The sequence below is a fragment of the Epinephelus lanceolatus genome, chromosome 20 (genome assembly GCF_041903045.1).
Source record: "Epinephelus lanceolatus isolate andai-2023 chromosome 20, ASM4190304v1, whole genome shotgun sequence".
In the NCBI taxonomy this organism is placed as follows: Eukaryota; Metazoa; Chordata; class Actinopteri; order Perciformes; family Serranidae; genus Epinephelus; species Epinephelus lanceolatus.
Genome location: NC_135753.1, coordinates 33,047,149 through 33,059,756, shown reverse-complemented (window position 1 = coordinate 33,059,756; position 12,608 = coordinate 33,047,149). Strand labels below are relative to the sequence as shown.

General features: G+C 42.2%; 1 protein-coding gene across 3 annotated transcripts in view; it reads left to right on the top strand.

The window, feature by feature from the left end:
- The first annotated feature begins 1,075 nt into the window (after positions 1–1,075).
- mpp7a (MAGUK p55 scaffold protein 7a) overlaps positions 1,076–12,608 on the top strand; it is a 178,769-nt gene continuing 167,236 nt past the window's right edge. The window contains exon 1 of one of the 3 annotated variants that reach the window (XM_078162558.1): positions 1,076–1,336. The gene's annotated coding sequence lies outside the window, so the exon portion shown is untranslated. Of the gene's footprint in view, positions 1,337–8,049; positions 8,189–12,608 lie in introns of those variants that run through there. The other 2 variants (XM_033639051.2, XM_078162559.1) reach the window with 2 other exon arrangements.

Sequence of the window (12,608 nt, the reverse complement as noted above, 5' to 3'; positions counted from 1 at the left end):
TGAGTATCTGGCAAACCGAAACTCATCTATATCTGCTCCCCACTTGAAAAATCAGTTAACATCTACAAATAATTTATGATAATATTTTTTTTAATATATTTAGTTTTTTTATGAATCCATGTATTATGTATAATTTAATGTTTTGTCCTGATGGGTTTTATTTATGTTTTAATATATTTACGTTTTTTTTTTTGTTATTATAACTTTTTAATATTATTATTTTAATTATGTATTATATACATTTAATTTAATTAATTTAAATAATATTATTTAAATATTTAAATACTACTACTAATACTAATAATAATTATTATTATTAACAGTAATAATGATAATAATAATAAAACTGTCAAGTTTACTTAATTCCAACTAATAAAAATACAACTGAATAAATGATTGCCTTAATATATAAAAACTGACAAAACATGATATAAAATATAAAATATATCTAATAAAAAAATAAAAACAAACGCACAAAATATTTAAAAAAAAATATATACATAATAAAATTAAAAAAAATATTTGTAGATGTCAACTGATTTTACAAGTGGATAGCAGATATATATTAGCAAGGGTTTGACAGATACTCCAACTAATATACACGTGCAATTATAAATGCTGTTAAAATTAGGGTCTGACCAAACATACATGAAATAAAAAAAATCATATTTATTTGACTCAGATTTAACTGATACTGTTTGGCCCATTTGCACTGATTTAATTGAAGGCAAGAAGTCTGTATTTTAGGGGGAAAAATCACATTTGTCGCCCTTTTTGTTTTGTGACTTGCAGTTTCCTATAAATGTATTAATATATGTCTATAAACATTATTTCTCAAAGCATTACGCTGTCCAAGTGCGATTGTTTTGTTTTCTCCTGTCTTTACGAGCGCTAGCTGATGATTGAAAACACCACCAGCCAATTAAAACACAGAAGCGAATCACAGACCACGCCCTAATCGAACACCGACCAATGAGCGAACAGAGTGGGCGGTCCCTGCGATGAAATCCCTGTATGGCGCAGATCTCAGATCAGTTTGCCGCTGTCACACACCCACCCGCTACCGTTGTGTCCAAACAAACAAACCGTCTCCGAGTCAGCGCCTTCACGGAGCACTTTATCTGTCTTGGAGAGTGGCGGAGCCGAGGCGTAACATTTTGAAAGGTTGTGTCCAGTAAATAAGCCACAGAAAGCGGGCATGAGTTAAGGTGGTTTACAGGAACAAATCTCGGTTTCTTCAGCGGAGGATAAAACAACTGGAAAGTTTTGTTTCCGGAGGAACCGTTGGAATATTGAGAGCAGCAAGGAACCATTCAACTCCGACCTCATATGCAAAGTGAGTACCAACATATTGTAGCTACAAACTTACGTTATCGTCAAAAATGTCGAGCGAATTAAAACAAAAGGCGGTACGAATTTTGGTGTGAAAGTAGCCGAATATATCGTTGTGGCGAAATGGTAAATACAGGCGATGTAGCTGTAACACAAGCAGCTGCTCACCTTATGACAGAGCTACTACACTTGGTTTGTGTGGTGCTGAGGGGCTCGTCAAGTAACCTAGCAGCCAACTTCTGTTATTGCTAACCTGTAACGTTAGCTAGGTGTGTAACAGCCTACAAAAGTACTAGCCTTTGCTGTATGTGCTATAACAGTTCACGACACCTCACCCAAAGCTTTCATTGAGAATTAAAGCACACCCAAGTGTCTAATTCGTCACTAAAATGACTCTTTATTTACATGAAATTTCACCTGACATCTTGAGAAGTGTTTTCCGTGGGGCAGTGAACGCACCATAATGTTAGGAATTACAATGATAAGCTGTTATAGTGGAGGAGCCTGTCATTACAGCCCAGGAAACAAAAGGAAACAATACTCTAGGTATGGTAACACACACACACAGAAACCATAATGACAAAATCTCCTCGTGTCACAACCCTCAACTTCCACACAACACAACACACCCAAACCCTAAACGCACGGAGTTCCTCCTCCTCCTCAGGAAGTACAGCGTGCCATGTCGCATGGCCGCAGGGAATACAGAGCCCTTTGGCCCCGCGGAGCCAAGTGTGGTGACACGGAGCTTGTCACGGGCTGACAGCGCCAACAGCCCACTGAGAGGCTCAGCACTTGGCCAGCTCCCATCATGTCCCGATTCAGCCATTTGTTGTGCATACTTCAAATTTGTATGAAGGGAACAATGTGTTTTTGTCTTACACCATTATTGCTTGAGAGTATGCCATGATATGAATGAGCCCTTGTCACATGATATAGGACCCTTGTGCATCTTCACTCTAATATGAAAATGCCTCATAACCCTCTCAGAAGCTATGATATCATCTGCTTCTTGATGTGGTGAAAATCCACAGAGATCCAAGATGTCAGTTGCAGTTTTCTTCAAAAAATGGAAATGCTATTATTTTGCATTCCACTGAGTCATTTGTTCCCCTCCACAGTGTCTGCATACTTCTCCAGTGCACGCATGGTCATCGTTCAGCAGTAGTGCAGTGCTTGAGGCTCAGGCACAGGGAAAAAGTTAAAGGGGAACTGCGGCCAGTTTCAAAATTCATGCATGGTATTCCATCAGAGACAGTCTACAAATATTAGCAAACATGAATAACTTTCTCCTAAATCCACAACTAGAGAACTAAAACTCTAAATTTGGAAAGATACTTTCGATGACACTGAGAGCACACTGGGTCTGCACTGCTCTGAGTATATGGGTACATTTTCTGTTTCATAACTGAGAGTGCAGCAAATTCATATGCGTATACAAAAGAAAACAGACACTCTGTGGCTCCACAAAATCTAGCTCTCATTCACTGTCAATGGAGCAGCTCCAGACTTTATACTCTAGGACAGGGGTAGGCAACCTGTGGCCTGAGCCTCATGCAGCTCTATGCTCCTCTTCCGTGGCTTCCTGTGGCTTTGACTGAAAATTATATGTAAATGAACAACTGTTTCTTTATTGATATTTTTATTTGTTTTGTTAGCCTAAAGTGATTCTTACATTCTTCAGCTGTCAAAATGTGTATCCAAAACACAGATTTAAAAAAAATGTTTTAATATTTTGTCAACTAAAACATGCGTCTTGATGCTCCCTATCTAGGCTCTGTGGATTCTAAATCCAGAAAAGCAAAAGTCTCAGGGGAATATAGAGAATTAGATAGTGCATAGACAAATCTGTTTGCTTTCATCGGCAATGCTGAAAAGTTAAAGTACCAAATAATCAAAAAAAAAGCTCACTGCAGACCAGCCACCTTGAGCTTAAACATAAGCCCCTTTTACACTGCCAGATTTTTGGCAAATGTTGGGCCGTTTTGCCGGCAAGCTGCAAGCGTTTAGACACACAGAGCCGGAATGGCGAGTTGATCCGAGGTACCCAATTTTCCGCCTCGTAGCGTAGCCATATTGGTGGAACCCTTTTTGGTTTAAAAAGAGCGAGGCGTCCTTTCGCCACGAGAGGGGCTGTTGATGACTTGTGGGAGGAGCTGTTGATGACGCACTGGCGGTGGACTAACAGGAAACAGCTGATAGCAGGAATTAGCGAGCAGCTAGTAGCAAGAGGGAAACACAAACCTGACAGACACTGTACAGATGAGCAACTGGGGAGACAAAGAATTGCGCGCCCTCCTTGTCCTCGCAAATGAAGAGGCCATTAACCATCAGATGACGGGGACGATGAAGGATGGGGCAACTTACGAGAGACTCGCCGAAGGACTGACCAGCCACATCACTGTTTACGTCACACGCTGAGCTACACATTTTGTTACTTGCTCACGCCCCCCATTGCCCCGGAAAAGGCGCATTCTCTATAAACAAAAGTAGGCAGGCAGCATTTCGCTGCACTCCCCGATTTTGTTTTTATACTGCCAATGCTGAAAGAAGACTGATTGGGCTTTCCTGCAAATTTGCATAATTCCTGCTCATTTAGATCTGTTAGTAACATTAATAGGCTGTCTTTTTTGGCCAAAAATTGCTCTTTTGATGGTAAAGGTTGCTGACCCCTGCCCCAGGGCACCACAAGTTTTGGAACACCTTCTTGTGTTCCTGGCTTTTACAGAGAGTAGTTCATGTTCACAAACATTGATATAACTTTCCTAGGCAATGGAAATAACATCTTCCTTAATTTAGGTGGTGTTCCCCTTTAATTCAAAGGTTAAACCACTTTGTAACCAAGGTTAGAGGAGCATCTTTACAGCTAAAACGAATGAAACTAAGAAACTGCAGAGCTGCATGTTGGTTTAAAACATTCCTATTAGATCTGTGTCTACATTCATTAATTTTAAACCTCACTGCTTGCCCACCAGGTACAGTGTCTGCATCATGTACTATCATTCATCAGCATTGTTTCTTGTTTGTCTCCTCATCACTGTTATGGTGCTCTGTCTGTGAGAAAAAGAGAAACACAGAGACAATGACCTCCCTTTCCTCCTTTACTTGTGTTTGAATGCAACTGAGGGGACTCTCTAGAGAGCCGACATTTCTCTGTGTAAACTCTGAAACCTCAATGGCTTGTCTGCAGTTTTGGCCAGCTCCTCTGCTCTCACTGGGAGTAGCCTAGTTCTTCTTTTAAATCTTGTCTAAAAAAAGGTGGGAGGCCTTTAGTCTGTATTCCAGCTGGGCAGGGGGACTCTCCCAGGAGACTTTGATTATACGTATTTCAGTCCAGTTCATTACTGTGGCTTGTACTGTTTATGAGGTCAGTGGCATAGCATCATGACAAGTATGTGATGGCTTTATTGTGCCTCTGCTTCACACGGTAAATTGGCTCAGACTGTTTAATGAAATTATTGAAGGCATCATTTATGCCTGCAAGGTTTGCCACCTGGAAATAGTCTTGGCTTGCATGTGTGAGTGCCTGTGACCTGAAAACAGATGCTTGATCCTTGATTGTGGTGCCCACAATGCTGGAGAGTGTACAGAGCCTAGGCACCCGAGGTCAGGGTGGGGTCGGATGCAGTGGCTCAGACAAGGCCCAGCGTAGGAGGCTTTGCCCAGTGTTGGTTGTCTGAACAGGTGTCTCCGAGCTGAAGCTCTGCATAGCTCACATTCCCAGGGTTTTGTTCCTGGCGTGGAGGGTCACCAAGTCGGGGGAGGGAGGTGTGGGAACTGAGAATGCTATGTGCTCAAGGCTCAACTCCCAGAATTCATCCAAGCAACCTGCTGATTGAGACAAACGCTTCCTGTCATTGCAACAGCGCAGCTTGTGTTGATGAGAAACCTGTCAGCAGCCCATTGCGCCGTTTGTGGCCACGGACAAAGCCAAGAGTTGGCTTCCATAACTGCTTGTCAGCGGCGAGGCTATTTTCTTGGGGCTTAGGGATGGGTAGGATATAGTGGTTTTAAGACTCTTAATCCAAGCATTAGTTTGGATCACTATCAGCTCGCTCAGAATCACAGGAAATTGCCTTGTCTGAAGACAAGTGTTGTGATTTTAAACCTCACTGTTTATATCCCTCACCTTTTCTTGTTATCCATTCTCTAAAACTTCTCCACACATCATTTATCTTCAGTGTTATACCAGGATTAAGTGGATCCTAATCTGGGGTCCAAGCAAGAAACAATAGCTCCTCTCACTGTGACTGCCTGAATACAACAGTTTAAAATCTCTGGTCCTGCAGAAATGACGTCATTCTCACACTGAAGTGAAGCAAAAGATGAAAATGGAGGTTGTCAGATACTTTTGGCCTCTCTTAACTGTGACTGTGTTTCAACAGCGTTAGCTTGTGGTGAGTCATCTGCCTCTTCATCAAGCGTTAGTGGTTTCTTAGTTCAGATCTCTGAGCGCTGCCTCCTGACACATTGAGGTGAACCTACTTCACTACCAGCCACTGCTAAACTTGGCTTCATATGAAATATGTATACAAGTATGTTGTTGCAGTAGCTTAACACAGTGATGAAGTCTGTAGCCAGACTGGTTGAAAGATTTTATACTGCACATATATATTTGTCTGTTTGTCTTATTACACTTGTGTGTTGCAGTCCATATTGTAAAATTGATCTTTGAGTCAATTTGGTTTATTGCTGGTTGACGACTCATCGTATGGTTCTGTTGAACTGAGCAGCAGGACCATCCCTGCAGCTGTCTTTCCACTGAATCGCACTGTCATTCTTCTAACTGTTGTTTAACTCATTCTTTATCACAATCATCCATCTATTTATCCACCCATCATGCTATCCATGCATAATCATCATCTTACTCGATGGTATCACTAATCTCAGTTGCATTGGTCTTGTGAGCCTCCTGCTGTTCTGCTGATCCCAGACGGAGAGATTAAAGTGATGTACTTGGCAGGGTCTCTGGCGGGGTCACAGATGATGAGTATCACCACTAGTGACGCTGTGTTGTTTCTGCCCCTGCCTGCCCTGCAGAGGTGTAGGGTTTCTCCCAGCGTCCCCGTAAGCTTCTGCGGTGCTGCGCTGGAATGAGCCCACCCAGCAAAATGGCAGCCATCAGACACCTGCGCTAGCGTCGATGTATTCCAGCTCCAAAGCTGCGCTCACCGTGCAGGCATGCTGCCCTCCTGACTCACCGCGGGTCGGCTTTTGATGGAGAAAGCAGAGAGGCTGAACGAACGGTGGTGGCATTAATAAAAGTACTGGGTGCGGGAAAGCAAGTCAGGCTCTGAACCCTCGGGGAGAAGGTTAAGCCATAATGTGTTACTGTATATAGGTCTAGACGTGAGTGGGTCGGAAATGCGTTGTTTTGTTATGGGACACTGTTTCAGTCCTGTTTAAAGCATGCACTATTAAATAGTGTAAAGCTCCACTTGTGAAATACAGTGGTCCTCTGATTCAGCTGCGTCTGTCGCCTAACTGTGGTTTACATTTAAAGCCTTGGGCCAGAAGGAACCATACCACAAGCCTTTGCTGTGGGAGTACTGTATACACAAAATGCCTTGATCGTAATCTTGCAAATTTGGAGTTTAAAGGTTTTTCTTAGACCATTGTTTAAAGCTAAAATGTCGTTTAAAAAGGAATTGTTGCACAATCAAGTGGAGACATGCTTTAAGTCAGTAACAGCTTGTAACCAATTAGTCAGTAGTCAGTGAAGGCTATAGCCTTACATAGCGAGGCAGCGGGTTCACCAGACTGACGTCAAGCTTATTTGTCAAATGTTGTTTTATTTATGAGGGGTTTCCATGCATGGCCCCTGCCTAGCACTACTACGCCTATTCCCCTTATGGCAGTTCTGTGAATAATTCAACATACTTGGAGTGAACACAACCAAAATAGGCCAAAGTGTGTATTTGTTTGTGGCTCTGTCCTGTAAATCACAGCAACCACAGAGGATTTGTGCAGTTGTAGGAAGTATTTATGTTCGTATCAGATGCTCGTGCTGATGAAAAGTTGACTTGAGGACTTCTACGAATCAATGCCAAGCAAATAAGAGCAACAAGTTGGAAAATAAGGCGCCTGAAAGTGTATTACTTCTTTGCCGCTTGACCTCACAGCTCTAAGTTTGCACCATCAGCATGAGAGGATCTATGTCACCTGTCAGTGAAGGCTATCCGATGCTGTATTAATGGACCATGAGGTTGCAATATTTATGTAGCTTGTGCTGATAATATTTGGGGAACTTGGTTACCATACACCGGTCCTGTGACTGGTGTTTTCCTTCCTGCTTGAATCCATACAGATGACAGTGACAGTAACTTGACCCTGCTGTATGAGAGATAGACTGTAATTCATCTTGGGGTAGTTGGAATGCAGTGATGTTGTAACACATACGTTACACACTGATGTCACCACCATCTGCTGCGTGCATGTTGCTTTGCTTGTGTCAAATGACAGACGGCAACTTTTACTCTCACAAACACTGTCGTTTTTTTTAGAAGTCTAATGGTTGCAGGTTGTAGAGGATAAGGTCACATGAAAAGTGACATTCAGAAGAGGAATTGAAGTTAACGTTGGGTGTTGTTTTGCTTGTTTGAACCATATAAGCAGCTCCTTTCCTCTGCTGCCTTGCACTCAGAGATTGCCTCCTACCACATGACTCCTCTTGGCTTCTAGCTGCAGCAATGATTGATACCAAACGCGATGAGGATAGAACGCACAGATGGCCCGGCCATGTTTACCTCCCTGATGGACATTTACCCAAATTTGCTTAGTGGATGGCTGCATTCATAACAGCGTTTCACGTCGTGGTGCCTCAACATATCGATTCCACCCTTGACCTTGCTGCAGTGTAAGTATTGATTTGATGACTGGTAGGAGACGGGGAAGAAACAAGGGTGACTGAGTGATATGGTATGCTGGGTTCTTTGTGACGGTGGGTGGGGTCTTGCAGAGGCCTTGAGTCTTTCAGAATAGTGCTGATTAACCCAAGAGGGTTTTCTTTAGCTGCCTGTTTTCTCTCAGTTGGCAGGGACTCCAGACTGCAACACTGGTTGTCACGGGCTAAATCCCCCCTTTGTGTGTGGGACGTCTCAAGTAGTGTCAGCTGTAGCTCTGTACACTTGTTGCTGTGTCTCCTGCCACCTCCTTCTGGCTGCAGCCCCCCCACCTTCCTCCACGGGGCTGAGTTTTCATTTGCCTGTTAACATCTCTGCCCCCCTTAATTACCTCTCGACTACACTCCACAACACATTAATGTTTGATCGGCAAAAGGAGGTCTGTGTGCATGTGTGTGTGAATGCATGCTTTTGTCTCTGAACTTGAAAGCATGTTCCTGAGCCCCTGTGTGTGTATGTTTGTGTGCGCATGTATCTGACAGGCATTCATTCTTCTTTAGTCCACTTGGCCCACTCTCCATCTACTCCCTCGTTGCTCATTGAGAGCAATCACAGCAATTTAACTGTGAATACCCCTTCACAACAGCCTATTAACTATGCAGTCCTCACTCTTTGATGACTTGGCCCGTGTGATTAAAACTATTCAATCTGGATGATGGCAGACAAGGGGAAAGGATTGTGAGGTAAACCAATAGGACTCTGTGCCCTGTACATCCTGTAAGTTATTCTCTTTTTACACATTATCCTCCTCCATGTTAGACATTACTTACATGTCTACTAACAGATGCGTCTAGTATCTAAGTAATTCTGTGTTAGCTCTCAGCCTGTTGGTCAAACATTACAAGTGGCTGAGTAACAAGGTTTAGTCAGATGTGGCGGACAGAATAAGCCTCATCATTTCTGCTTTGGTGGCAGACAGAGCTTAACACAAGCAGATTTTTTTTTGATAGCTACACATATGTTGCATAAAAAAAGAAAAACCTCTGAAAATAAAACACCCCTTAATTAAGAAACACAGACACTAATTTTGAATATATAGCCTACAGGGCATAGAGAACAGCACTACAAATACAGAAAATACAAGTAAATGAGTCTGGTATGACCAGTAGCTGATGTTTGCAAAATTTGAATAGATGTTGCTGTGTCAGTTTGATGATTTTTATGATTCTGACTAGAGATGTACTGATGCCACTTTTTCCTACCCGATGCCGATATTGAGTACCGATCTGATACCAGCGTGTATTAAAAAAAAAAGGATGGAATATAAATTGTTGTATGTCTCAACTCCTAAAACTTTATGTAAAATATTAAGAAATCAATACATAATAGTAGAATGAATGCCATAAAACACTAGTTAAAGTGCAGCCACACAATTTGGTAAAAAAGACACTTTAAAGGCTACAGTAGAATGCTTTTTAAACTCTGCTCCGTTTCCGTTTCGTTTGCCTGTAGCGTGCGTATGCGTAATGACATGAGGCATTACGTGGTATCGGATTGGTCATAGGCTGTACTCGCTGATACCCGATACCGCATTTTAGGCAGTATCAGAGGCATTGATACTGGTATTGATATCAGTACAACTCTACTTCTGACTTTTATGAGCTACTGTTAAACTATGCAGATATGCAAAAGTGGGTTTCCAAGGATAGCAACGACATGGCCCACCCTACTCTCCCTCTGATTGGCTAGTACTTGTTAGGTCGTGGGGTTGGTTACATTCAGGCAAGAGGAGTGAGATTGGTTAGGGCTAGGGTAAGAATGTCTAGGTAAACCAGTCAGAGGCAGGGTAATTGTTAAAAGTTGCTGTTGTCCCTGGCTTCTTATAAGAAGAGGAAAGTAAGCTAGCTGCTAGGCTGATATATACTATGTAAAATGCCATAGGCTTGTGCTAATAACGTTAGCATGTTGTATTTGTTTGGAAAACATGTTTAGTATAAGACAGTTGTTTTGTCAGTGAACCTTGTGAGTTGTAATGGAGCTGAATTTTGTAACGTTACCTTTGTTAAATGTTGCTGTTGTCCCTGGCTTCATATCAGAAGAGCAAAGTTTGCTAACTGCTAGGCTATTTTATGTATTGTAAAATGCCATAGGCTTGTGCTAATAACGTTAGCATGTTGTATTTGTGGGGAAAATGTGTCCAGATAAAGACAAGTGCTTTGTCTGTGAATGATGCGAGTTATAGTGAAGTCAATTTGTGTACATGTGTTTGAAATTATCTACCCAGCGCCTAACATCTGTCCCATGGACAACATTTTATGCCTGATACACACTTTAAAAAAAAAACTTTAAAAAACTTGAGATTTCTGGTAAATAGGCTATGATTTAGTGCTGATTATTGCATTTACCAACTTCAGATGCAACCTGCCTCTGCGCCTTTGAAAGCTGGCACAGAGTAGGCACAAGAGTAGCACCCAGCGCCCGATCTCACATATTCCAGGTTGTTAAAGACCTGATGGCATGTGTCTGCAAGGCAGAGTAGGGCGGCTCATGCCTCGCTATCCTAGGAAACGCACATTTGCAGCAGATGTCTCCGGCGGGATTTCCTGCTATGCATTACAGTGGAGGCAACCTACCTCGATGGAAATATAAAGAGCTCCTCTGCTAATGTTAGTTAAAACATATTTAGGAAATGCTGACGCCTACATGTTTCAAACATTATGAGGTATGATTCTTGTTGAGTACTTGCACTGCTTCTTTTAAATGTGACCTATGTATTGTTGATTTGGTGAAGAGATTTTCCTCATTTTCTAGATTTTTATTAATCTATTTATCTTAAGCTGTGGTGAGATGAGCGCTCTCAGCCACTGCTGGCTAATATTCAGTTTCTTCTATTTTATTTTAGGTAACACTTATTTCCTCCAGCTCTGCCATATAATTTGCCAGTTGCTGGTTTAATCAGTTTTGCCACACTGGAAGTAAAATGTCCAAAAGCTCCCCTCAGATGGCACTGATAATACAAAAACCAGCACGAGTGGCTGCGATAATTTCAGCCTAGCGTTGTCACAGATGTCATTTGGTATTCGCCTCTTATTTAATAAGCACGCTAAGATTTTAACAGCTGTAATCATTCTCTGCTGCCTATCATATGCTCCCCTCATATCAAAGGACAGGCTTTTCAGCTAACATATCCCGTTGCTCACCACTAATTGCTGAGTAACCTTATGGAAGTCTCTCGGAGTGGAGGTTTTTGGCTCTGGTGGAATTAAAGTGTGATATTTATAGTTTGCTCTAGATTGTCGAGCCTTGATAACAGAGGGCATACGGTGTTCATGCAGCAGCGTGTGTAGGAGTGGTTGACTTTGTCTGCGATGATGATGATGACTGCGTGCATCATCGTGAAGTATGTAGAGTCTGTTTCGATTTGAATGGTGTTTGAATAAATGGACTGTGGAGGGTGGAGTTGTGGTTTGGTTTGCAGGTTTGCTGGGTCACAGAGTTTGTTTAGGGTGCATAGTACAATTTGTAAAGAGGCTGTAGCATGCATGCATAGATGTGTTACTGGATAACTTAAAGCCTACAGCAGATGTGATGCAATTGCTTGTCTTGATTTGTTTCTAGTTTTCCTAGAAACCCAGGCCCTCACAGTCGGTCATTATAATGGCCCTTGTAATGCTTTTTCTTGTCCACCCAGTTTCCTCTCTTACTTCCGGGGTCGTCAGCACCAGCTCGAGACAAAGCAGCTCTTTCTTTGTCAGTTTTGAAGTCGTCCCCTTCAGTGGCTGGATGCTAATCTGACTGACCATCAGCAGCCTCTGTCATGGTCAGGGAAAGACAGATACAGAGAGAAAAGACTGAGGGAGATAGCAAAGGAGGGGTAAAGGGGAATGGGGGGTGGCATGGAGGGTGATGACTGGACCATTTGGCATCCGGTGAACAGAGGAGTATTGTGTGCCAGTGGGCCACTGTGGAACAGGCTGCTTCTTTACAGGATGGAACTGGTGTTGAACATCCAAAATCTTTTGGTGGGAGATCTGCCAGGGATATGTTTATCAACCATCCACCTGAGAATGAAATGCTTGGATTGCTAATTAAGATCTGAAGGCAAAGGATATAAACAAATATACAATATGTAAATGATCTGTTTCAAATTTCATTATTTTCTCCACATGATGTCATTTTGATTCTGTTTGAGTTAACACAACTGTTAATGGGATATCAGGCTCCATGTTAACATCGCTACTATAATCCATCAGTGTCAGTCCAACAGGAAACCAGAGAGGAAATGTCTCATGTAAAGTGTCATCATTAGTCCGTGACACACGATCATGCTGTGAGCTACTTTAATATAGCAACACCAGGGTCAGCAAAGGCTACAGATTCAAGGACAGGATTCTTCTTCGTGAAAGATAACAGTTAAGCCAAGACACTGTTTTA